This window comes from Oncorhynchus nerka, linkage group LG27 (genome assembly GCF_034236695.1).
Source record: "Oncorhynchus nerka isolate Pitt River linkage group LG27, Oner_Uvic_2.0, whole genome shotgun sequence".
In the NCBI taxonomy this organism is placed as follows: Eukaryota; Metazoa; Chordata; class Actinopteri; order Salmoniformes; family Salmonidae; genus Oncorhynchus; species Oncorhynchus nerka.
This window is the reverse complement of record NC_088422.1, coordinates 100,492,050-100,515,612: the sequence shown is the minus strand read 5'-3', so window position 1 is coordinate 100,515,612 and position 23,563 is coordinate 100,492,050. Positions and strand designations below refer to the sequence as shown.

The 23,563-nt window shown below is 48.7% G+C and overlaps 1 pseudogene; it reads left to right on the top strand.

Annotated features, from left to right (window-relative positions):
* Positions 1-231: 231 nt before the first annotated feature.
* Positions 232-23,563, top strand: part of LOC135565428 (junctophilin-3-like) — a 225,378-nt pseudogene continuing 202,046 nt past the window's right edge.

The window sequence follows — 23,563 nt, the reverse complement described above, 5'->3', positions numbered from 1 at the left end:
CTCCGTCCCAGGTGATGTTCTCTGGACCAAGCCCTGCTCTGTACAAAACAGGGAACCTGTTTTTGATTCCATTATCATTAAAAAAACAACAACAAGAAGGTAAAGGAAATACTAGGAGATCTAAACCTTCATGATTCTATCTCCATCTTCACCTCCCGGCCCTGATCTTTCTGTGTAAACCTGATTTCTCTTCTTGACGTTCTGAGGATTTTGCCTAAACCTGTTTCATGCATGTCCACTGGAGGCAGGTTTGACTTTGATGACGGGGTCGTACTGTGGAGGGTGGGAGCAGGGCAAGGCCCATGGCCAGGGGTCTGCACAGGGCCACAGGGTCGGGGAGTACGCCGGGGCCTGGAGCCACGGCTTCGAGGTCCTGGGCGTCTACACCTGGCCCAGCGGGAATAGTTACCAGGGCACGTGGGCGCAGGGGAAACGCCACGGTGTCGGCGTGGAGAGCAAGGGCCGCTGGGACTACAGGGGGGAGTGGACGCAGGGCTTCAAGGGACGCTATGGCCAACTGGAGAGCACGGTTAGCGGGGCCCGTTACGAAGGGACCTGGAGCAACGGCCTGCAGGATGGATACGGGACTGAGACGTACTCTGATGGAGGTAAGGAAGGGACACACCAAGCCATCACGCTGAGGTTGCTCTTACTATGCAGCACACTTGTATTCATTCTATTTTGGTGTTAACCCACTATAAAACAGGTGCTATAAGGGTCACTCTACCCTCTCCTTATCCTGTACCTCTCATCCTCCTTTCAACCCTCATCCCATTGTATTATGTTCTCTCCATCTCTTTTCATACAGTATCTCTACCTGACTCCCCTTGTATCTGAAATGGTTATCCCATATCTGAGAACTATTTCAGCTGGGATTGATAACAATATACAGGTCACCTCCCCAGTCGGCAGTAAAAGGTCTGAAACATACAGAGAATCAGAGAGGAGCCCCTGCAGACTGGCACTAGATCCTAGAGAACATTCAGGACTAGGTCTGGATCTGGGCTAGCTGAATCAGAGAGGAGTCCCTGCAGACTGGCACTAGATCCTAGAGAACATTCAGGACTAGGTCTGGATCTGGGCTAGCTGAATCAGAGAGGAGCCCCTGCAGACTGGCACTAGATCCTAGAGAACATTCAGGACTCTGTCTGTATCTGGGCTAGCTGAATCAGAGAGGAGCCCCTGTAGACTGGCACTAGATCCTAGAGAACATTCAGGACTAGGTCTGGATCTGGGCTAGCTGAATCAGAGAGGAGTCCCTGCAGACTGGCACTAGATCCTAGAGAACACTCAGGACTCTGTCTGTATCTGGGCTAGCTGAATCAGAGAGGAGTCCCTGTAGACTGGCACTAGATCCTAGAGAACATTCAGGACTAGGTCTGTATCTGGGCTAGCTGAATCAGAGAGGAGCCCCTGCAGACTGGCACTAGATCCTAGAGAACATTCCGGACTCTGTCTGGATCTGAGCTAGCTGAATCAGAGAGGAGCCCCTGCAGACTGGCACTAGATCCTAGAGAACATTCAGGACTCTGTCTGTATCTGGGCTAGCTGAATCAGAGAGGAGCCCCTGCAGACTGGCACTAGATCCTAGAGAACATTCAGGACTCTGTCTGTATCTGGGCTAGCTGACTCAGAGAGGAGTCCCTGCAGACTGGCACTAGATCCTAGAGAGGTCTGGATCTGGGCAGCTGAATCAGGACTGTAGACTGGCACTAGTCTAGAGAACATTCTAGGTCTGTATCTGGGCTAGCTGAATCAGAGAGGAGTCCCTGCAGACTGGCACTAGATCCTAGAGAACATTCAGGACTAGGTCTGGATCTGGGCTAGCTGAATCAGAGAGGAGCCCCTGCAGACTGGCACTAGATCCTAGAGAACATTCAGGACTAGGTCTGGATCTGGGCTAGCTGAATCAGAAATGAGCCCCTGCAGACTGGCACTAGATCCTAGAGAACATTCAGGACTAGGTCTGGATCTGGGCTAGCTGAATCAGAGAGGAGCCCCTGCAGACTGGTACTAGATCCTAGAGAACATTCAGGACTAGGTCTGGATCTGGGCTAGCTGAATCAGAGAGGAGCCCCTGCAGACTGGCAGTAGATCCTAGAGAACATTCAGGACTAGGTCTGGATCTGGGCTAGGCCCTATGTGTGTGTGCAAGCTTTACAAAGACAGAGTATGTAGGTTATATTGCTATTTCCAGTTCTGTAATAAAGTGGTGTGAGAGCAGAACACTTCATGTGGACCAGCAGTATAGTACATGTTACCACGCAAAGACAAACAATGATGCTGCCAGTAATGTCAGCTAACTGAAATGCATCAGTTTTTTTTACATGTATATAGCATCTGACTGCCTGCCACCATCTTATCTGAAAAGCCTGTTGAATCGTTATATCCTCTCAGCATCTCTATTCCCCAAACCTCTATTCCTCCTCCTCTATTCCCGCTCCTCTATTCCCGCTCCTCTATTCCCACTCCTCTATTCCTCCTCCTCTATTCCTCCTCCTCTATTCCTCCCTCCTCTATTCCTCCCTCCTCTATTCCTCCTCCTCTATTCCCCCTCCTCTATTCCCGCTCCTCTATTCCCGCTCCTCTATTCCTCCCTCCTCTATTCCTCCTCCTCTATTACTCCCTCCTCTATTCCTCCCTCCTCTATTCCCCCTCCTCTATTCCTCCTCCTCTATTCTCCCTCCTCTATTCCCCCTCCTCTATTCCTCCCTCCTCTATTCCTCACTCCTCTATTCCTCCCTCCTCTATTCCCCCTCCTCTATTCCTCCCTCCTCTATTCCTCCTCCTCTATTCCTCCCTCCTCTATTCCTCCCTCCTCTATTCCCCCTCCTCTATTCTCCCTCCTCTATTTCTCCCTCCTCTATTCCCCCTCCTCTATTTCTCCCTCCTCTATTTCCCCTCCTCTATTCCTCAACCCCTCTATTCCCCCTCCTCTATTCCTCCCTCCTCTATTCCTCCTCCTCTATTCCCCCTCCTCTATTCCTCCTCTTCTATTCCTCCCTTCCATATTCCCCTTCCTCTATTCCCTCTCCTCCTCTATTCCCCCTCTCCTCTATTCCCCCTCCTCTATTCCCCCTCCTCTATTCCCCCTCCTCTATTCTTCCTCCTCTATTCCCCTCTCCCTATTCCCCTCCTCTATTCCTCCTCCTCTATTCCCCTCCTCTATGCCTCCTCCTCTATTCCCCCTCCTCTATTCCCCTCTCCTCTATTCTCCCTCCTCTATTCCCCCTCTATTCCTCCCTCCTCTATTTCTCCCTCTTCTATTTCCCCTCCTCTATTCCTCAACCCTCTATTCCCCCTCCTCTATTCATCCCTCCTCTATTCCTCCTCCTCTATTCCCCCTCCTCTATTCCTCCTCTTCTATTCCTCCTTCCCTATTCCCCCTCCTCTATTCCTCCCTCCTCTATGCCTCCTCCTCTATTCCCCTCTCCTCTATTCCCTCCCTCTATTCCCCCTCCTCTATTTCCCCTCCTCTATTCCCCCTCCTCTATTCTTCCTCCTCTATTCCCCTCTCCCCTATTCCCCTCCTCTATTCCTCCTCCTCTATTCCCCCTCCTCTATGCCTCCTCCTCTATTCCCCCTCCTCTATTCCCCTCTCCTCTGTTCTTCCTCCTCTATTCCCCTCCTCTATTCCCCCTCCTCTATTCTTCCTCCTCTATTCCCCTCTCCCCTATTCCCCCTCCTCTATGCCTCCTCCTCTATTCCCTCTCCTCCATTCCCCACTCCTCTATTCCCCCTCCTCTATTCCCCATCCTCATTCCCCTCTCCTCTATTCTTCCTCCTCTATTCCCTCCTTCTATTCCCCCTCCTCTATTCTTCCTCCTCTATTCCCCTCTCCCTATTCCCCCTCCTCTATTCCTCCTCCTCTATTCCCTCTCCCCTATTCCCCCTCCTCTATGCCTCCTCCTCTATTCCCCCTCCTCTATTCCCCTCTCCTCTATTCTTCCTCCTCTATTCCCCTCTCCCTATTCCCCCTCCTCTATTCTTCCTCCTCTATTCCCCTCTCCCTATTCCCTCCTCTATTCTTTCCCCTATTCCCCCTCCTCTATTCTTCCTCCTTCATTCCCCCTCCCTCTATTCTTCCTCCTCTATTCCTCCTCCTCTATTTCCCCCTCCTCTTTGCCTTCTCCTCTATTCCCTCCTCTATTATTCCTCCTCTATTCCCCCTCCTCTATTCTTCCCTACTATATACACATCCATTCTCTTTCTCTCCCTATACCTCTCTCGCCCTTCTGCATTATACCACAGATGCCTCTACTGTAAATCGGGGCCATGGTAACGCCGAGACAGCAGGTCAGCCTGTCACTGGAGACTCTCTGTGTTCCTGCGCTCTGATTGGTGCTTTGGCACTGTCACTGGGGTTTTCTGACTTGGGGGCAAAGGGACAGTTTGAAATTGACTGAGGTGGGCCGGTCCAAAATAAGGGAGGTTTGTCTAGCTTTTGTTTTGCTTTGGGGAGGGATGATTTTTATTTATTTGTATTATTAGGCACAGGGAGGGTAGTGCATTTTCCCTGGTTTACATTCCCCATTTTGCAGGTTTAACAAAATAATTTCTTCAATACAGCCACATTTCCTATCTGCCTGCACGCTCCTCCCCTACCAAGGTGTTTTGGTATTTCCTTATGCTCTACACTTTTCTACACGTTTAGTATACAGTCAACTCTATCCTGCCCTCTGTACATAGAGACAATAGTGGTAGGTGGATCGCTTGTCCAGATCTGCAATAGTTAACTAGCAATCATGCCACACATAAAATCATTCAAATCTGCATCAATTTTCTATATAAATCCATTAAGAACGTAGAGGAATAACTGATTGGCAGTGGAGAGACCAGGTGCAGAGGGAGAGGCCAGGTGCAGAGGAGAGGCCAGGTACAGTGGAGAGGCCAGGTGTAGAGGAGAGGCCAGGGTGCAGAGGAGAGGCCAGGTGCAGAGGAGAGGCCAGGGTGCAGAGGAGAGGCCAGGTGCAGAGGAGAGGCCAGGTAGAGGAGAGGCCAGGTACAGAGGAGAGGCCAGGTGCAGAGGAGGAGGCCAGGTGCAGAGTGGAGAGGCCAGGTACAGAGGAGAGGCCAGGGCAGAGGAGAGGCCAGGTGCAGAGGAGAGGCCAGGTACAGAGGAGAGGCCAGGTGCGGGGAGGAGAGCCAGGTACAGAGGAGAGGCCAGGTGCAGAGGAGAGGCCAGGTACAGAGAGAGAGGCCAGGGTGCAGAGGAGAGGCCAGGTGCAGAGGAGAGGCCAGGGCAGAGGAGAGGCCAGGTGCAGAGGAGAGGCCAGGTGCAGAGGAGAGGCCAGGTACAGAGGAGAGGCCAGGCAGAGGAGAGGGGCCAGGTACAGAGGAGAGGCCAGGTGCAGAGGAGAGGCCAGGTGCAGAGGAGAGGCCAGGTACAGAGGAGAGGCCAGGTGTAGAGGAGAGGCCAGGTGCAGTGGAGAGGCCAGGTAAAGAGGAGAGGCCAGGTATAGAGGAGGAGGACAGGTGGGAGGGGTGGCCAGGTGCAGAGGAGAGGCCAGGTGCAGTGGAGAGGACAGGCAGAGGAGAGGCTGTGGTACAGAGGAGAGGCCAGGTGCAGAGGAGAGGCCAGGGCAGTGGAGAGGCCAGGTGTGCAGTGGAGAGGCCAGGTGCAGTGGAGAGGACAGGTGCAGAGGAGAGGCCAGGTGCAGTGCAGAGGAGAGGCCAGGTACAGCGGAGAGGACAGGTGCAGAGAGAGGCCAGGGTGCAGAGGAGAGGCCAGGTGCAGAGGAGAAGCCAGGTGCAGAGGAGAGGCCAGGTGCAGAGGAGAGGCCAGTACAGCAGAGAGGCCAGGTACAGAAGAGAGGCCAGATACAGAGGAGAGGCCAGGTGCAGAGGAGAGGCCAGGTACAGAGGAGAGGCCAGGTACAGAGGAGAGGCCAGGTGCAGAGGAGAGGCCAGGCAGTGGAGAGGCCAGGTGGCAGTGAGAGGCCAGGCAGGGGAGAGGCCAGGTACAGAAGAGAGGCCAGGTACAGAGAGGAGAGGCCAGGTGCGGAGGAGAGGCCAGGTACAGAGGAGAGGCCAGGTACAGAGGGAGAGACCAGGTGCAGAGGAGAGGCCAGGTGCGGAGGAGAGGCCAGGTACAGTGAGAGGCCAGGGTACAGAGGAGAGGCCAGGGTGCAGAGAGAGAGGCCAGGTACAGAGGAGAGGCCAGGTGCAGAGGAGAGGCCAGGCAGAGGAGTAGGCCAGGTACAGAGGAGAGGCCAGGTGTGTCATTACACATGAAATAAGAGTGAAGACACGCAGCTGAAACAAATGTAACTTACTGTATTTTTAAGGATTCCTCATAGAGAGGGTTCACCTATTGGCACGATGCATTATGGGGTTTTTCCTTTTCACGCTAATGACCTCGGGGTTCACCTCCTTGTCCTGCCGCTGCTCGGTGCTTGGTGTCAGAAGTGGGAATACCAAAAGGCTCAAATATATCGGTGAGGTACTATAAACTGAAGTGAAAATGCCATTGAATAATGGCGCAAAAGCCCCGATATTTGACTGTTTCATTCCGTCTGGATGAATTGTGGGTCTACTGTTGATCTAGATGAGGCACCGTACAGGACAGTCTGGCTGCGTTTATCTTTCTGCCCATCCTCATTCTCCCAAGTCGTCCTACATTGTGTAGCCACACAGTCTCATGCGCCCAGCAGGCCCAGTTATTCAGGAAAGATTCACGCGCGTTCTGCCTCCTTAACAATCAGAGTAGCTATTCCTTGACCTCAAACGCTTCAATATTGTCTAAATATTGGTCACTTAACTTAACTTTTAAAATGTATTCATTTAACTAGGCTACTTAAAAAGGTGTCCTGTAGGCTACCTGCGCATGTTCATCCTCTCCACTGTAATATAAAGAGATAAAGAGACATCTGCCCCCCCCCACACACACACACACACAGTAAATGTCAAACTGTCCCTAATCTAGGCCGTTTGATAACCAAAGCACCCATTGCACTAAACCGATGAGCTGAGAGAGGCAGTGAGGGGGTGCCAGGGGAAGGAAGATAGGGAGGAGAGGAGGGGAGGAAGAGAGGGAGATAGAGGAGGGAGGAAGAGAGGTAGAGATAGGGAAAGGTAGAGAGGTAGAGTGAGGGAGGAAGAGAGGAAGATAGAGTGAGGGGAGGAAGAGAGGTAGAGATAGGGAAAGGTAGAGAGGTAGAGTGAGGGAGGAAGAGAGGAAGATAGGAGTGGGAGGGAGGAAGAGAGGTAGAGATAGGGAAAGGAGAGAGGGGTCAATAAGTGATGCAGAGGGGACCATGGAAACCAGATCCGTGGCTGGCTGTATCGGTGTAGCTAGAGGTTGTTTAATAGCGTAGCCTGTAGTCTAATATCAGATGTACCGCAATGGTTTACATACCAGCAGATAACCTTGGTGTTATTTAACCTTGGTGTTATTTAACCTTGGTGTTATTTGGTTTATGAAGTAGCGGAGGCGACCGTAATAACACTCCAGAATTAGATAAAAAATAAATCAAAATAAAGACTGCGTCACGAGAGAGAGTTCGGTCTCTCACCTGGGAGATTAATATAGCACGCACGAGCTGACACATTTTCCACAAACCCAATAAACGTGCTATTGTCGCTATACCAACAGCTACACATAATATGTAGTGTAGAAGCTAATAACATGAATCGCTATTTACATGGGGTCGGCGCAGCATAGCTTTGTCTATTGTGATCGCATTTCAGCACCATGGACAGGTCCCGATCTCTTACACTTTGACAGACACGCCACAGCGAAGGTTCACGACACGTCATTCCTCTGTTTTTAGATGGTTGAAATGGAGGTGAAATGCCGTTTAATTATGCCTATCCTCCCGGCCACTAAAACGTCAATATGTTCGCGTTTAAAAGCCTCACTACTGAAATGAGATGGAAACGCTCTTTAAACAGTCTACTGTATAAAACAACATAAGATAAAAACGGATCATTATTTGCTTCAGCCAAGTTGTGAAATAAAACATAACATCTTAGTTTTAATCAATGGAAAATGAAAAACATGATTTTGCCTGAGGTAGAGAGCATTGCGGTCCGTGATATTTAACCTGTTGTCATGACGTGATGTGCGGTCCGTGATATTTAAACGGTTGTCATGACGTGATGTGCGGTCCAAGATATTTAAACGGTTGTCATGACGTGATGTGCGGTCCAAGATATTTAAACGGTTGTCATGACGTGATGTGCTGTCCGTGATATTTAAACGGTTGTCATGACGTGATGTGCGGTCCAGGATATTTAACCTGTTGTCATGACGTGATGTGCGGTCCGTGATATTTAAACGGTTGTCATGACGTGATGTGCTGTCCAAGATATTTAAACGGTTGTCATGACGTGATGTGCGGTCCGTGATATTTAACCTGTTGTCATGACGTGATGTGCTGTCCAAGATATTTAAACGGTTGTCATGACGTGATGTGCTGTCCAAGATATTTAAACGGTTGTCATGACGTGATGTGCTGTCCATGATATTTAAACGGTTGTCATGACATGATGTGCTGTCCGTGATATTTAAACGGTTGTCATGACGTGATGTGCTGTCCGTGATATTTAAACGGTTGTCATGACGTGATGTGCTGTCCAAGATATTTAAACGGTTGTCATGACGTGATGTGCTGTCCAAGATATTTAAACGGTTGTCATGACGTGATGTGCTGTCCATGATATTTAAACGGTTGTCATGACGTGATGTGCGGTCCGTGATATTTAAACGGTTGTCATGACGTGATGTGCGGTCCGTGATATTTAAACGGTTGTCATGACGTGATGTGCTGTCCATGATATTTAAACGGTTGTCATGACGTGATGTGCTGTCCGTGATATTTAAACGGTTGTCATGACGTGATGTGCGGTCCGTGATATTTAAACGGTTGTCATGACGTGATGTGCTGTCCATGATATTTAAACTGTTGTCATGACATGACGTGATGTGCTGTCCAAGATATTTAAACGGTTGTCATGGCGTGATGTGCGGTCATGATATTTAACCCCTGTGTGGCGTTCATGTTTTTGTTATTCTCCCGATCTTCTCGGGTCTGATGGACCCACAACATTATTGGGGTTTGAATCAATTCAGCCATAACAATTTAAGTAAACATACTTAATATTTAGATGTTGACTTATATAAATTACAAGCAGTATAGACAGCCTACATGGCTAATATTTGCCATTTACCTGCTCGATCACACTTATCAATAAAAGTGCTTTCTTTTTTTAAATAAAATGTCATTACAATCAAGACCTGGGTGGAATAAATCATGTTTATCTTGAACAAATATAAATGAAACAAGGTTTTCATCACTATTGATGTTTATTGCTTTGAACTGAACAAACTGGAAGGTCACATTTTACATACAGTATTTTATGGAAATGATAAATGAGCCCCATTGAACACAAATGAAGGCCAGTTGACACACCACATGAGAGACAGAGTTTCTGTGTTTTGCAAATGTATTTATATAAGGGCACAAGACGAGACCCAGATGCAGACACACAAGAGAATGGTCGTGGACAGGCAAAAGGTCAAAACCAGTTCAGAGTCCAGGAGGTACAGAGTGGCAGGCAGAATGGTCAGGCAGGAAGAATGGTCAGGCAGGCAGAATGGTCAGGCAGGCAGAATGGTCAGGGCAGGCAGAATGGTCAGGCAGGCAGAGTGGTCAGGCAGGCAGAATGGTCAGGCAGGCAGAGTGGTCAGGCAGGCAGAATGGTCAGGCAGGCAGAGTGGTCAGGCAGGCAGAATGGTCAGGCAGGCAGAGTGGTCAGGCAGGCAAAATGGTCAGGCAGGCAGAATGGTCAGGCAGGCAGAGTGGTCAGGCAGGCAGAATGGTCAGGCAGGCTCGAGGTCAGGGCAGGCAGAGTGGTCAGGCAGGCAGAATGGTCAGGGCAGGCAGAATGGTCAGGCAGGCAGAATGGTCAGGCAGGCTCGAGGTCAGCGCAGGCAGAATGGTCAGGCAGGCGGGTACAGAGTCCAGAAAACAGGCAAAGGGTCAAAAAATCACGAGGACAAGAAAAAGAGAAGAGAAGCAGGAGTAGGGAAAAACACTGGTTGACTTGAAAAACAAACAAGATGAACTGGCACAGAGAGACAGGAAACACAGGGATAAATACACTGGCGCAGAGAGACAGGAAACACAGGGATAAATACACTGGTACAGAGAGACAGGAAACACAGGGATAAATACACTGGGGCAGAGAGCCAGGAAACACGGGGATAAATACTCTGGTACAGAGAGACAGGAAACACAGGGATAAATACACTGGGGCAGAGAGACAGGAAACACAGGGATAAATACACTGGCACATAGAGACAGGAAACACAGGGATAAATACACTGGGGCAGAGAGACAGGAAAAACAGGGATAAATACACTGGGACAGAGAGACAGGAAACACAGGGATAAATACCTGGGGCAGAGAGACAGGAAACACAGGGATAAATACACTGGCACATAGAGACAGGAAACACAGGGATAAATACACTGGCACATAGAGACAGGAAACACAGGGATAAATACACTGGGGCAGAGAGACAGGAAACACAGGGATAAATACACTGGGGCAGAGAGACAGGAAACACAGGGATAAATACACTGGCGCAGAGAGACAGGAAACACAGGGATAAATACACTGGAACAGGGAGACAGGAAACACAGGGATAAATACACTGGCACAGAGAGACAGGAAACACAGGGATAAATACACTGGGGCAGAGACAGGAAACACAGGGATAAATACACTGGCGCAGAGAGACAGGAAACACAGGGATAAATACACTGGAACAGGGAGACAGAAAACACAGGGATAAATACACTGGCACAGAGAGACAGGAAACACAGGGATAAATACACTGGGGCAGAGACAGGAAACACAGGGATAAATACACTGGCGCAGAGAGACAGGAAACACAGGGATAAATACACTGGTACAGAGAGATAGGAAACACAGGGATAAATACACTGGCACATAGAGACAGGAAACACAGGGATAAATACACTGGGGCAGAGAGACAGGAAAAACAGGGATAAATACACTGGAACAGGGAGACAGGAAACACAGGGATAAATACACTGGCACAGAGAGACAGGAAACACAGGGATAAATACACTGGGGCAGAGACAGGAAACACAGGGATAAAAACACTGGCGCAGAGAGACAGGAAACACAGGGATAAATACACTGGTACAGAGAGACAGGAAACACAGGGATAAATACACTGGGGCAGAGAGACAGGAAACACAGGGATAAATACACTGGCGCAGAGAGACAGGAAACACAGGGATAAATACACTGGTACAGAGAGACAGGAAACACAGGGGATAAATACACTGGGGCAGAGAGACAGGAAAAACAGGGATAAATACACTGGGACAGAGAGACAGGAAACACAGGGATAAATACACTGGGGCAGAGAGACAGGAAACACAGGGATAAATACACTGGCACATAGAGACAGGAAACACAGGGATAAATACACTGGCACATAGAGACAGGAAACACAGGGATAAATACACTGGGGCAGAGAGACAGGAAACACAGGGATAAATACACTGGGGCAGAGAGACAGGAAACACAGGGATAAATACACTGGCGCAGAGAGACAGGAAACACAGGGATAAATACACTGGAACAGGGAGACAGGAAACACAGGGATAAATACACTGGCACAGAGAGACAGGAAACACAGGGATAAATACACTGGGGCAGAGACAGGAAACACAGGGATAAATACACTGGCGCAGAGAGATAGGAAACACAGGGATAAATACACTGGAACAGGGAGACAGAAAACACAGGGATAAATACACTGGCACACAGAGACAGGAAACACAGGGATAAATACACTGGGCAGAGACAGGAAACACAGGGATAAATACACTGGTACAGAGAGATAGGAAACACAGGGATAAATACACTGGGGCAGAGAGACAGGAAACACAGGGATAAATACACTGGCGCAGAGAGACAGGAAACACAGGGATAAATACACTGGTACAGAGAGACAGGAAACACAGGGATAAATACACTGGTACAGAGAGACAGGAAACACAGGGATAAATACACTGGTACAGAGAGACAGGAAACACAGGGATAAATACACTTGTACAGAGAGACAGGAAACACATGGATATATATATACACTGGGACAGAGAGACATGAAACACAGGGATAAATACACTGGGGCAGAGAGACAGGAAACACAGGGATAAATACCACATTTTTTGCCTTTCTTTGGCAAGTAGGACACTCGGGACGTGTCGGCCGTGAACAAAAACTGAGAGGAATTGATAGGCCTGTTCCGTGTATTCAACAGCTGAGGTGGGAGCTCTGGCTTGTTTTTTCCTAATGTTCCTGCTAGCTTCCTCTTGAGGAGCTCTGGCTTGTTTTTTCCTAATGTTCCTGCTAGCTTCCTCTTGAGGAGCTCTGGCTTGTTTTTTTCCTAATGTTCCTTCGAGCTTCCTCTTGAAGAGCTCTGGCTTGTTTTTTTCCTAATGTTCCTGCTAGCTTCCTCTTGAGGAGCTCTGGCTTGTTTTTTCCTAATGTTCCTGCTAGCTTCCTCTTGAGGAGCTCTGGCTTGTTTTTTCCTAATGTTCCTGCTAGCTTCCTCTTGAGGAGCTCTAATGTTTTTTCCTAATGTTCCTGCTAGCTTCCTCTTGAGGAGCTCTGGCTTGTTTTTTTCCTAATGTTCCTGCTAGCTTCCTCTTGAGGAGCTCTGGCTTGTTTTTTCCTAATGTTCCTGCTAGCTTCCTCTTGAGGAGCTCTGGCTTGTTTTTTCCTAATGTTCCTGCTAGCTTCCTCTTGAGGAGGTCTGGCTTGTTTTTTCCTAATGTTCCTGCTAGCTTCCTCTTGAGGAGCTCTGGCTTGTTATTTTCCTAATGTTCCTGCTAGCTTCCTCTTGAGGAGCTCTGGCTTGTTTTTTCCTAATGTTCCTGCTAGCTTCCTCTTTAGGAGCTCTGGCTTGTTTTTTTCCTAATGTTCCTGCTAGCTTCCACTTGAGGAGCTCTGGCTTGTTTTTTCCTAATGTTCCTGCTAGCTTCCTCTTGAGGAGCTCTGGCTTGTTTTTTTTCCTAATGTTCCTGCTAGCTTCCTCTTGAGGAGCTCTGGCTTGTTTTTTTTCCTAATGTTCCTGCTAGCTTCCTCTTGAGGAGCTCTGGCTTGTTTTTTCCTAATGTTCCTGCTAGCTTACTCTTGAGTAGCTCTGGCATGTTTTTTCCTAATGTTCCTTCTAGCTTTCTCTTGAGGAGCTCTGGCTTGTTTTTTTCCTAATGTTCCTGCTAGCTTCCTCTTGAGGAGCTCTGGCTTGTTTTTTTCTTAATGTTCCTGCTAGCTTCCTCTTGAGGAGCTCTGGCTTGTTTTTTCCTAATGTTCCTGCTAGCTTCCTCTTGAGGAGCTCTGGCTTGTTTTTTTCCTAATGTTCCTTCTAGCTTCCTCTTGAGGAGCTCTGGCTTGTTTTTTTCCTAATGTTCCTGCTAGCTTCCTCTTGAGGAGCTCTGGCTTGTTTTTTTCCTAATGTTCCTGCTAGCTTCCTCTTGAGGAGCTCTGGCTTGTTTTTTCCTAATGTTCCTGCTAGCTTCCTCTTGAGGAGCTCTGGCTTGTTTTTTCCTAATGTTCCTGCTAGCTTCCTCTTGAGGAGCTCTGGCTTGTTTTTTTCCTAATGTTCCTGCTAGCTTCCTCTTGAGGAGCTCTGGCTTGTTTTTTCCTAATGTTCCTGCTAGCTTCCTCTTGAGGAGCTCTGGCTTGTTTTTTCCTAATGTTCCTGCTAGCTTCCTCTTGAGGAGCTCTGGCTTGTTTTTTCCTAATGTTCCTGCTAGTTTCCTCTTGAGGAGCTCTGGCTTGTTTTTTCCTCATGTTCCTGCTAGCTTCCTCTTGAGGAGCTCTGGCTTGTTTTTTTTCCTAATGTTCCTGCTAGCTTCCTCTTGAGGAGCTCTGGCTTGTTTTTTCCTAATGTTCCTGCTAGCTTCCTCTTGAGGAGCTCTGGCTTGTTTTTTCCTAATGTTCCTGCTAGCTTCCTCTTGAGGAGCTCCTGTCCCAGCTTGTGCCAAGTAAAAAAAAAAAGTTACTGCATCTTGATGTTGTGGCCACGGAGTCCCTGTGTCACATCCAGGACAACCCTCATCCCTTGGTTCTTCTCAGGGGCTCCTCCATCTAGCTTCACCATATACACTTGCAGGTTCCACGCCTATGATCCGCCTTAGACCTCTTATGTCCCCATATTGCTTTCATATACACACACAGTGGTTCCCCACCATTCATCCCATCATATAGTCCTTTAAAGACCCCTTTCACCTGCAGTAAACCAGGTAGCAGAGCTGGAATGGTGACGTAAGATAATGTCTCACTCTCTTATAGGCCCTAGTTGATTCAAATGGAATAAACAAGCCATGTGTGTGATATCAGTTAGTCACTGCTACCCAACATGAGAATTTTCTCCCAATGAAATACGATGTCACAACGCATGCAGCTATAATGCTTTAATACTTGTTATAAGCACTAACAGCCTTTTATAGTGTCTCATAATAAGACTTATGTTACACCTCTTTCCATCCATGCACCTTTCTGGGGGGTGACCTAATTGGTTATGCCTCTTTCCCTCCATGCACCTTTCTGGGGGAGGGGGTGACCTAATTGGTTATGCCTCTTTCCATCCATGCACCTTTCTGGGGGGGTGACCTAATTGGTTATGCCTCTTTCCATCCATGCACCTTTCTGGGGGGTGACCTAGTTGGTTATGCCTCTTTCCATCCATGCACCTTTCTGGGGGTGACCTAATTGGTTATGCCTCTTTCCATCCATGCACCTTTCTGGAGGGGTAAGTGGTTTGCCTCTTTTTGTGGTGACCAATGTTATGCCTCTTTCCAGATGCACCTTTATAATTTGACCCCTGGTTATGACTCTTTCATCCATAGGCACCTTTCCAGGGCCAGTGGTTGAGGGGGATCGCCCTATAATGACCCCTGTGACTCTCTCCTATAGGTACGTTCCAGGGCCAGTGGTTGGGGGGATGCGGCACGGCTATGGGGTCCGGCAGAGCGTGCCATACGGCATGGCGGCCGTCATCCTCTACCCTCTTTTCCGTCCATAAACTCCTCCGCTCCGAGCACAGCCACGGCCCCCACCCCGCTGGAGGACGGCACCGGGACCTCTTTCCCTCCTGCCGACGGGGTGGTGGGGGGCGGGCTGGTCGGGAGTCCCGTGGGAGGGGGGCTTCATCTGACTGCGCCCAGCGAGGCGGACCTTTCTGGGGGAAGAGGAAAGGTGAGACTCTGATGTTTGTGGGCAGCTGGTCGGGTTCTATGAGCTGATACTTCAATATCCATTAGCCCTGTTTTCTAGTCCATCTATTGGTACTTTGACATGGACTGGATTCCCCGTTGCCTTTGTTATTATGTCACGCTGGTGTTTGTATGTCAGTTGTCCATGTCTGTAAAGTTGCATCGTATCGTATTTTGGGGCGGCAGGGTAGCCTAGTGGTTAGAGCGTTGGACTAGTAACCGGAAGGTTGCGAGTTCAAACCCCCGAGCTGACAAGGTACAAATCTGTCGTTCTGCCCCTGAACAGGCAGTTAACCCACTGTTCCTAGGCCGTCATTGAAAATAAGAATTTGTTCTTAACTGACTTGCCTGGTTAAATAAAGGTAAAATAAATAAAAGGATAAATAACGTTGTGTCGTTTCATATCCCAGGCCGTTTCCGCCAGTCGATCCTGAGTGGTCTGAAGCTGCGTCGCTCCGAGTCCAAGAGTTCCCTGGCCAGCCAGCTGAGTAAACAGAGCTCGTTCTGCAGCGAGGCCGGCATGAGCACCGTCTCCTCTGCCGCCTCCGACATACACTCCAACGCTAGCCAGGACGGCGAGCAGGGCGCTCCTGTGGATGCCACGGTCACCGAGGCCTACGCCGGCGAGTGGCGCAGTGACCAGCGGGCGGGTTGGGGCGTGAGCCGGCGCTCCGACGGTCTACGCTACGAGGGGGAGTGGGTGGCCAACAAGCGCCATGGTTACGGCTGTACAACGTTCCCCGACAGCACCAAAGAGGAAGGGAAGTACAAGCAGAACGCGCTGGTCAGCGGGAAGCGGAAGAACCTGATTCCTCTGAGAGCCAGTAAGATCAGGGAGAAGGTGGAGCGGGCTGTGGAAGCAGCTGAGAAGGCTGCAGACATCGCCAAGCAGAAGGCAGAGATCGCCCTGTCCAGGTGAGAAACAGACACATGGTGTTGATCTCTGTTGCTGTGGTAACAGTAGTCAGGGTTAGAGCTAGCTGCAGACATCGCCAAGCAGAAGGCAGAGATCGCCCTGTCCAGGTGAGACACAGACACATGGTGTTGATCTCTGTTGCTGTGGTAACAGTAGTCAGGGTTAGAGCTAGCTGCAGACATCGCCAAGCAGAAGGCAGAGATCGCCCTGTCCAGGTGAGAAACAGACCCATGGTGCTGATCTCTGTTGCTGTGGTAACAGTAGTCGGGTTAGAGCTAAGGGTAAGGTTAGGCTTAGGTTAGGGAGCTGGAGATCTCTGTTGCTGTGGTAACAGTAGTCGGGTAGAGAGCTAAGGTTAAGGTTAATCTGTCCAGGTTAGGGAGCCATGGGAGATCTCTGTTGCTGTGGTAACAGTAGTCGGGTTAGAGCTAGCTGCAGGTTAAGGTTAATCTTAGGTTAGGGAGCCGGAGATCTCTGTTGCTGTGGTAACAGTAGTCAGGGTTAGAGCTAGCAGGCCAAGCAGTTAGGCTTGGGCCAGGGAGCCATGGTGAGATCTCTGTTGCTGTGGTAACAGTAGTCAGGGTTAGAGGAAGGCTGCAGACATCGCCAAGGTTAGGCTTAGGTTAGGGGAAACAGCCTGGTGAGATCTCTGTTGCTGTGGTAACAGTAGTCGGGTTAGAGCTAGGGGTTAGGCTTAGGTTAGGGAGCCGGAGATCTCTGTTGCTGTGGTAACAGTAGTCGGGTTAGAGCTAAGGCTAAGGTTAGGCTTAGGTTAGGGAGCCGGAGATCTCTGTTGCTGTGGTAACAGTAGTCGGGTTAGAGCTAAGGGTAAGGTTAGGCTTAGGTTAGGGAGCCGGAGATCTCTGTTGCTGTGGTAACAGTAGTCGGGTTAGAGCTAGGGGTAAGGTTAGGCTTAGGTTAGGGAGCCGGAGATCTCTGTTGCTGTGGTAACAGTAGTCGGGTTAGAGCTAAGGCTAAGGTTAGGCTTAGGTTAGGGAGCCGGAGATCTCTGTTGCTGTGGTAACAGTAGTCGGGTTAGAGCTAGGGGTAGGCTTAAGTTAGGGAGCCGGAGATCTCTGTTGCTGTGGTAACAGTATTCGGGTTAGAGCTAAGGCTAATGTTAGGCTTAAGTTAGGGAGCCGGAGATCTCTGTTGCTGTGGTAACAGTAGTCGGGTTAGAGCTAAGGCTAATGTTAGGCTTAGGTTAGGGAGCCGGAGATCTCTGTTGCTGTGGTAACAGTAGTCGGGTTAGAGCTAAGGGTAAGGTTAGGCTTAGGTTAGGGAGCCGGAGATCTCTGTTGCTGTGGTAACAGTATTCGGGTTAGAGCTAGCGGTAAGGTTAGGCTTAGGTTAGGGAACCGGAGATCTCTGTTGCTGTGGTAACAGTAGTCGGGTTAGAGCTAGGGGTAGGCTTAAGTTAGGGAGCCGGAGATCTCTGTTGCTGTGGTAACAGTAGTCGGGTTAGAGCTAAAGGTAAGGTTAGGCTTAGGTTAGGGAGCCGGAGAAGGTGGCCAACATCTTTGTCTTTGACAAGTGCACTTAAAGATACTCTGTTAACTTGCGATGTGCCAAATGGGCCGGTTTCCAGACTAAAAGGCCTAGTTGAGAATATCCATGAAAGGTTGTTTTTAAGTCCAGAAATAGGTTTCATCTGGGTCAGGTAAACTGTCCCTAGGGGTCCGATAGACCTGTAGTCTCAGCAACTCTTCAAGCAGTATGGTTGTACCGTACTGAGGTAACAGGTCAGGTAAACTGTCCCTCGGGGTCCGATAGACCTGTAGTCTCAGCAACTCTTCAAGCAGTATGGTTGTACCGTACTGAGGTAACAGGTCAGGTAAACTGTCCTCGGGGTCCGATAGACCTGTAGTCTCAGCAACTCTTCAAGCAGTATGGTTGTACCGTACTGAGGTAACAGGTCAGGTAAACTGTCCCTCGGGGTCCGATAGACCTGTAGTCTCAGCAACTCTTCAAGCAGTATAGTTGTAAGTACTGAGGTAACAGGTCAGGTAAACTGTCCCTAGGGGTCCGATAGACCTGTAGTCTCAGCAACTCTTCAAGCAGTATGGTTGTACCGTACTGAGGTAACAGGTCAGGTAAACTGTCCCTCGGGGTCCGATAGACCTGTAGTCTCAGCAACTCTTCAAGCAGTATGGTTGTACCGTACTGAGGTAACAGGTCAGGTAAACAAGACCTGTAGTCTCAGCAACTCTTCAAGCAGTATCTTCACTGAGGTAACAGGTCAGCAAAAGTTGTTCACCAAGCAAGCAAACCATTTCCTTAGAAAAACGAACCCATGCAGATTGATTGTTTTGGATGACTGTATTATGTCAAGTAAAACAAATCAATAAAAAAAGAAGACATCCCGTCGTGGTGAATTGATTACATTTGAGCCGATGCTACTGTCAGAAAGAGAACAGTAAGGGATTGTGGTGATACAGTGGATGGCTGAGCTGTCCTGTTGGGATCATGGTGATACAGTGGATGGCTGAGCTGTCCTTTTGGGATCATGGTGATTCAGTGGATGGCTGAGCTGTCCTGTTGGGATCATGGTGATACAGTGGATGGCTGAGCTGTCCTTTTGGGATCATGGTGATTCAGTGGATGGCTGAGCTGTCCTGTTGGGATCATGGTGATACAGTGGATGGCTGAGCTGTCCTTTTGGGATCATGGTGATACAGTGGATGGCTGTGCTGTCCTGTGGGGATCATGGTGATTCAGTGGATGGCTGAGCTGTCCTGTTGGGATCATGGTGATACAGTGGATGGCTGAGCTGTCCTGTTTTGGGATCATGGTGACAGTGGATGGCTGAGCTGTCCTGTTGGGATCATGGTGATACAGTGGATGGCTGAGCTGTCCTGTTGGGATCATGGTGATACAGTGGATGGCTGAGCTGTCCTGTTGGGATCATGGTAATACAGTGGATGGCTGTGCTGTCCTGTTGGGATCATGGTGATACAGTGGATGGCTGAGCTGTCCTGTTGGGATCATGGTGATACAGTGGATGGCTGAGCTGTCCTGTTGGGATCATGGTGATACAGTGGATGGCTGAGCTGTCCTGTTGGGATCATGGTGATACAGTGGATGGCTGAGCTGTCCTGTTGGGATCATGGTGATAGAGTGGATGGCTGTTCTGTCCTGTTGGGATCATGGTGATACAGTGGATGGCTGAGCTGTCCTGTTAGGATCATAGTGATACAGTGGATGGCTGAGCTGTCCTGTGGGGATCATTGTGATACAGTGGATGGCTGAGCTGTCCTGTTGGGATCATGGTGATACAGTGGATGGCTGAGCTGTCCTGTTGGGATCATAGTGATACAGTGGATGGCTGAGCTGTCCTGTTGGGATCATGGTGATACAGTGGATGGCTGAGCTGTCCTGTTGGGATCATGGTAATACAGTGGATGGCTGTGCTGTCCTGTTGGGATCATGGTAATACAGTGGATGGCTGAGCTGTCCTGATAGGATCATAGTGATACAGTGGATGGCTGAGCTGTCCTGTAGGGATCATGGTGATAGAGTGGATGGCTGTTCTGGGATCTGTTTGTGCTAATATTCCACTCCTTGCCAATCCTTGTCATGTCAAACACATTTGTCCCAAGGAGAGGAATGTTAGCAGAAAACAGGTTCTGGGTGCCATTCTAGTATAAAATCCATCCATAAAATGGATGAAAAGGGCTGAACAGAAAACCAGGCCATTTACCGGAATGTTCCGGGGGAAATATTATACTCACCGGAGGAACAGTCTGAAAAAGAGAACCATCCTGATAAAGAAAAAACCCCAGGCCAGACAGATACAGGGTGTAAACAACAGTCCTTAAGGCAACACAAACCCCAAGCCAGACAGATACAGGGTGTAAACAACAGTCCTTAAGGCAACACAAACCCCAGGCCAGACAGATACAGGGTGTAAACAACAGTCCTTAAGGCAACACAAACCCCAGGCCAGACAGATACAGGGTGTAAACAACAGTCCTTAAGGCAACACAAACCCCAGGCCAGACAGATACAGGGTGTAAACAACAGTCCTTAAGGCAACACACAGCACAAAACCCAGGCCAGACAGATACAGGGTGTAAACAACAGTCCTTAAGGCAACACAAAACCCAGGCCAGACAGATACAGGGTGTAAACAACAGTCCTTAAGGCAACACAAAACCCAGGCCAGACAGATACAGGGTATAAACAACAGTCCCTAAGGCAACACAAAACCCAAGCCAGACAGATACAGGGTATAAACAACAGTCCCTAAGGCAACACAAAACCCAAGCCAGACAGATACAGGGTGTAAACAACAGTCCTTAAGGCAACACACAGCACCAAGACAATCTACACACAGATTTAAATCTACAACCAGCATCTACATCAAGCATTTTAATATCCCTGTCTCTCTCTCTCTCTCTCTCTCTCTCTGTCAATCTCTGTCTCTGTCTCTGCCTCTCTCTCTCTCTCTCTCTCTCTCTCTCTCTCTCTGTCAATCTCTGTCTCTGTCTCTGCTCTCTCTCTCTCTCTCTCTCTCTCTCTCTGTCAATCTCTGTCTCTGTCTCTCTCTCTCTCTCTCTCTCTGTCAATCTCTGTCTCTGTCTCTGCTCTCTCTCTCTCTCTCTCTCTCTCTCTGTCAATCTCTGTCTCTGTCTCTCTCTCTCTCTCTCTCTCTCTCTCTCTCTCTCTCTCTCTCTCTGTCAATCTCTGTCTCTGTCTCTCTCTCTCTCTCTCTCTCTCTCTCTCTCTCTGTCTCTCTCTCTCTCTCTGTCAATCTCTGTCTCTGTCTCTCTCTCTCTCTCTCTCTCTCTCTCTCTGTCAATCTCTGTCTCTGTCTCTGCCTCTCTCTCTCTCTCTCTCTCTCTCTCTCTCTGTCAATCTCTGTCTCTGTCTCTGCCTCTCTCTCTCTCTCTCTCTCTCTCTCTCTCTGTCAATCTCTGTCTCTGCCTCTCTCTCTCTCTCTCTGTCTCTCTCTGTCAATCTCTGTCTCTCTCTCTGTCTCTCTCTCTCTCTCTCTCTCTCTCTCTGTCAATCTCTGTCTCTGTCTCTGCCTCTCTCTCTCTCTCTCTCTCTCTCTCTCTCTCTCTCTCTCAATCTCTGTCTCTCTCTCTCTGTCTCTCTCTGTCTCTCTCTGTCTCTCTCTCTGTCAATCTCTGTCTCTGTCTCTGCCTCTCTCTCTGTCTCTCTCTCTGTCAATCTCTGTCTCTGTCTCTGTCTCTCTCTCTCTCTCTCTTTCTCTGTTTCTTTCTCTCTCTGTCTCTCTCTCTCTGTCTCTCTCTGTCTTTCTCTCTCTGTCTCTCTCTCTCTGTCTCTCTCTGTCTCTCAGGATGAGCCACGCGAGGGGAAAGGCGGATGCAGCTGAAGGTGTGGCCCTGAAGGCTAGCGAGGAATGTCGGATGGCCAGGGTCGCTGCCAAGGAACTCTCGCCGTCATTCCATATCCATGGAAACGGTGAATCCAACGGTGAGTCAATCACAGAGAAATTGACTTAGCTACAGTAACTAGTGTACACATGCCCAACCAGGCAGAGAAAAACAAATCAAATAATTGTAGAATTTGAAGTAACTTTATTGAAACTTCCTTTACAGACAATCTGGGTTGGATTCAGTCAGTAGTGTACCCAAATTCTAATTCGCATTATCTTGTCCTCTTACCTGAGTTAACACAGTACAGGGTGTACTGTACTGTGTAATATTACTTGTGTAACATTATTGACCTTTTATTTTCCTCTTACTTGAATTAACACAGTAATCTAGCTATGTAATCCTGATGTACAGTGCCAGTTTTACAACACCTACTCATTCTAGGATTTTTCTTTATTTTTGAAAACTATTTTCTACATTGTAGAATTATAGTCAAGACATCAACACTACGACATAACACATATGGATATATGTAGTAACCAAAAAAGTGTTAAACAAATGAAAATATATTTTAGATTTTAGACTCTTCAAAGTAGCCACCGTTTGACTTGATGACAGTTTTGCAAACTCTTAGCATTCTCTCAACCAGCTTCACCTGGAATGCTTTTTCAACAGTCTTGAAGGAGTTCCCATATATGCTGAGCACTTGTTGGCTGCTTTTCCTTCACTCTGCAGTCCAGATCATCCCAAGCCATCTCAATTGGGTTGAGGTCGGGTGATTGTGTAGGCCAGGTCATCGGATGCAGCACTCCATCACTCTCCTTCTTGGTCAAATAGCCCTTACACAGCCTGGAGGTGTGTTGGGTCATTGTCCTGTTGAAAATTAAATAATAGTCCCACTAAGCGCAAACCAGATTGGATGGCGTTTTGCTGCAGAATGCTGTGATGCTGGTTAAGTGTGCCTTGAATTCTAAATAAATCACTGACAGTGTCACCAGCAAAGCACCCCCACATCAACACACCTCCTCCTCCATGCTTCACGGTGGGAACCACACATGCGGAGATCATCTGTTCACCTACTCGTCGCTCTGGATAAGAGCGTCTGCTAAATGACTTAAATGTAATGTAATGTACTCTACGTCTCACAAAGACACAGCGGTTGGAACCAAAAATCTCCAGTTTGGATTCATCAGACCAAAGGACAGATTTCCACCGGTCTAATGTCCATTGCTCATGTTTCTTTGGCCCAAGCAAGTCTCTTCTTATTGGTGTCCTTTAGTAGTGGTTTCTTTGCAGCAATTCGACCATGAAGACCTGATTCTCACAGTCTCCTCTGAACAGTTGATGTTGAGATGTGTCTGTTACTTGAACTCTGTGAAGCATTTATTTGGGTTGCAATCTGAGGCTGGTAACTCTAATGAACTTATCCTCTGCAGCAGAGGTAACTCTGGGTCTTCCTGTCCTGTGGCGGTCCTCATGAGAGACAGTTAACTCTAATGAACTTATCCTCTGCAGCAGAGGTAACTCTGGGTCTTCCTGTCCTGTGGCGGTCCTCATGAGAGACAGTTAACTCTAATGAACTTATCCTCTGCAGCAGAGGTAACTCTGGGTCTTCCTGTCCTGTGGCGGTCCTCATGAGAGACAGTTAACTCTAATGAACTTATCCTCTGCAGCAGAGGTAACTCTGGGGTCTTCCTGTCCTGTGGCGGTCCTCATGAGAGACAGTTAACTCTAATGAACTTATCCTCTGCAGCAGAGGTAACTCTGGGTCTTCCTGTCCTGTGGCGGTCCTCATGAGAGACAGTTAACTCTAATGAACTTATCCTCTGCAGCAGAGGTAACTCTGGGTCTTCCTGTCCTGTGGCGGTCCTCATGAGAGACAGTTAACTCTAATGAACTTATCCTCTGCAGCAGAGGTAACTCTGGGTCTTCCTGTCCTGTGGCGGTCCTCATGAGAGACAGTTAACTCTAATGAACTTATCCTTCTGCGGCAGAGGTAACTCTGGGTCTTCCTGTCCTGTGGCGGTCCTCATGAGAGAC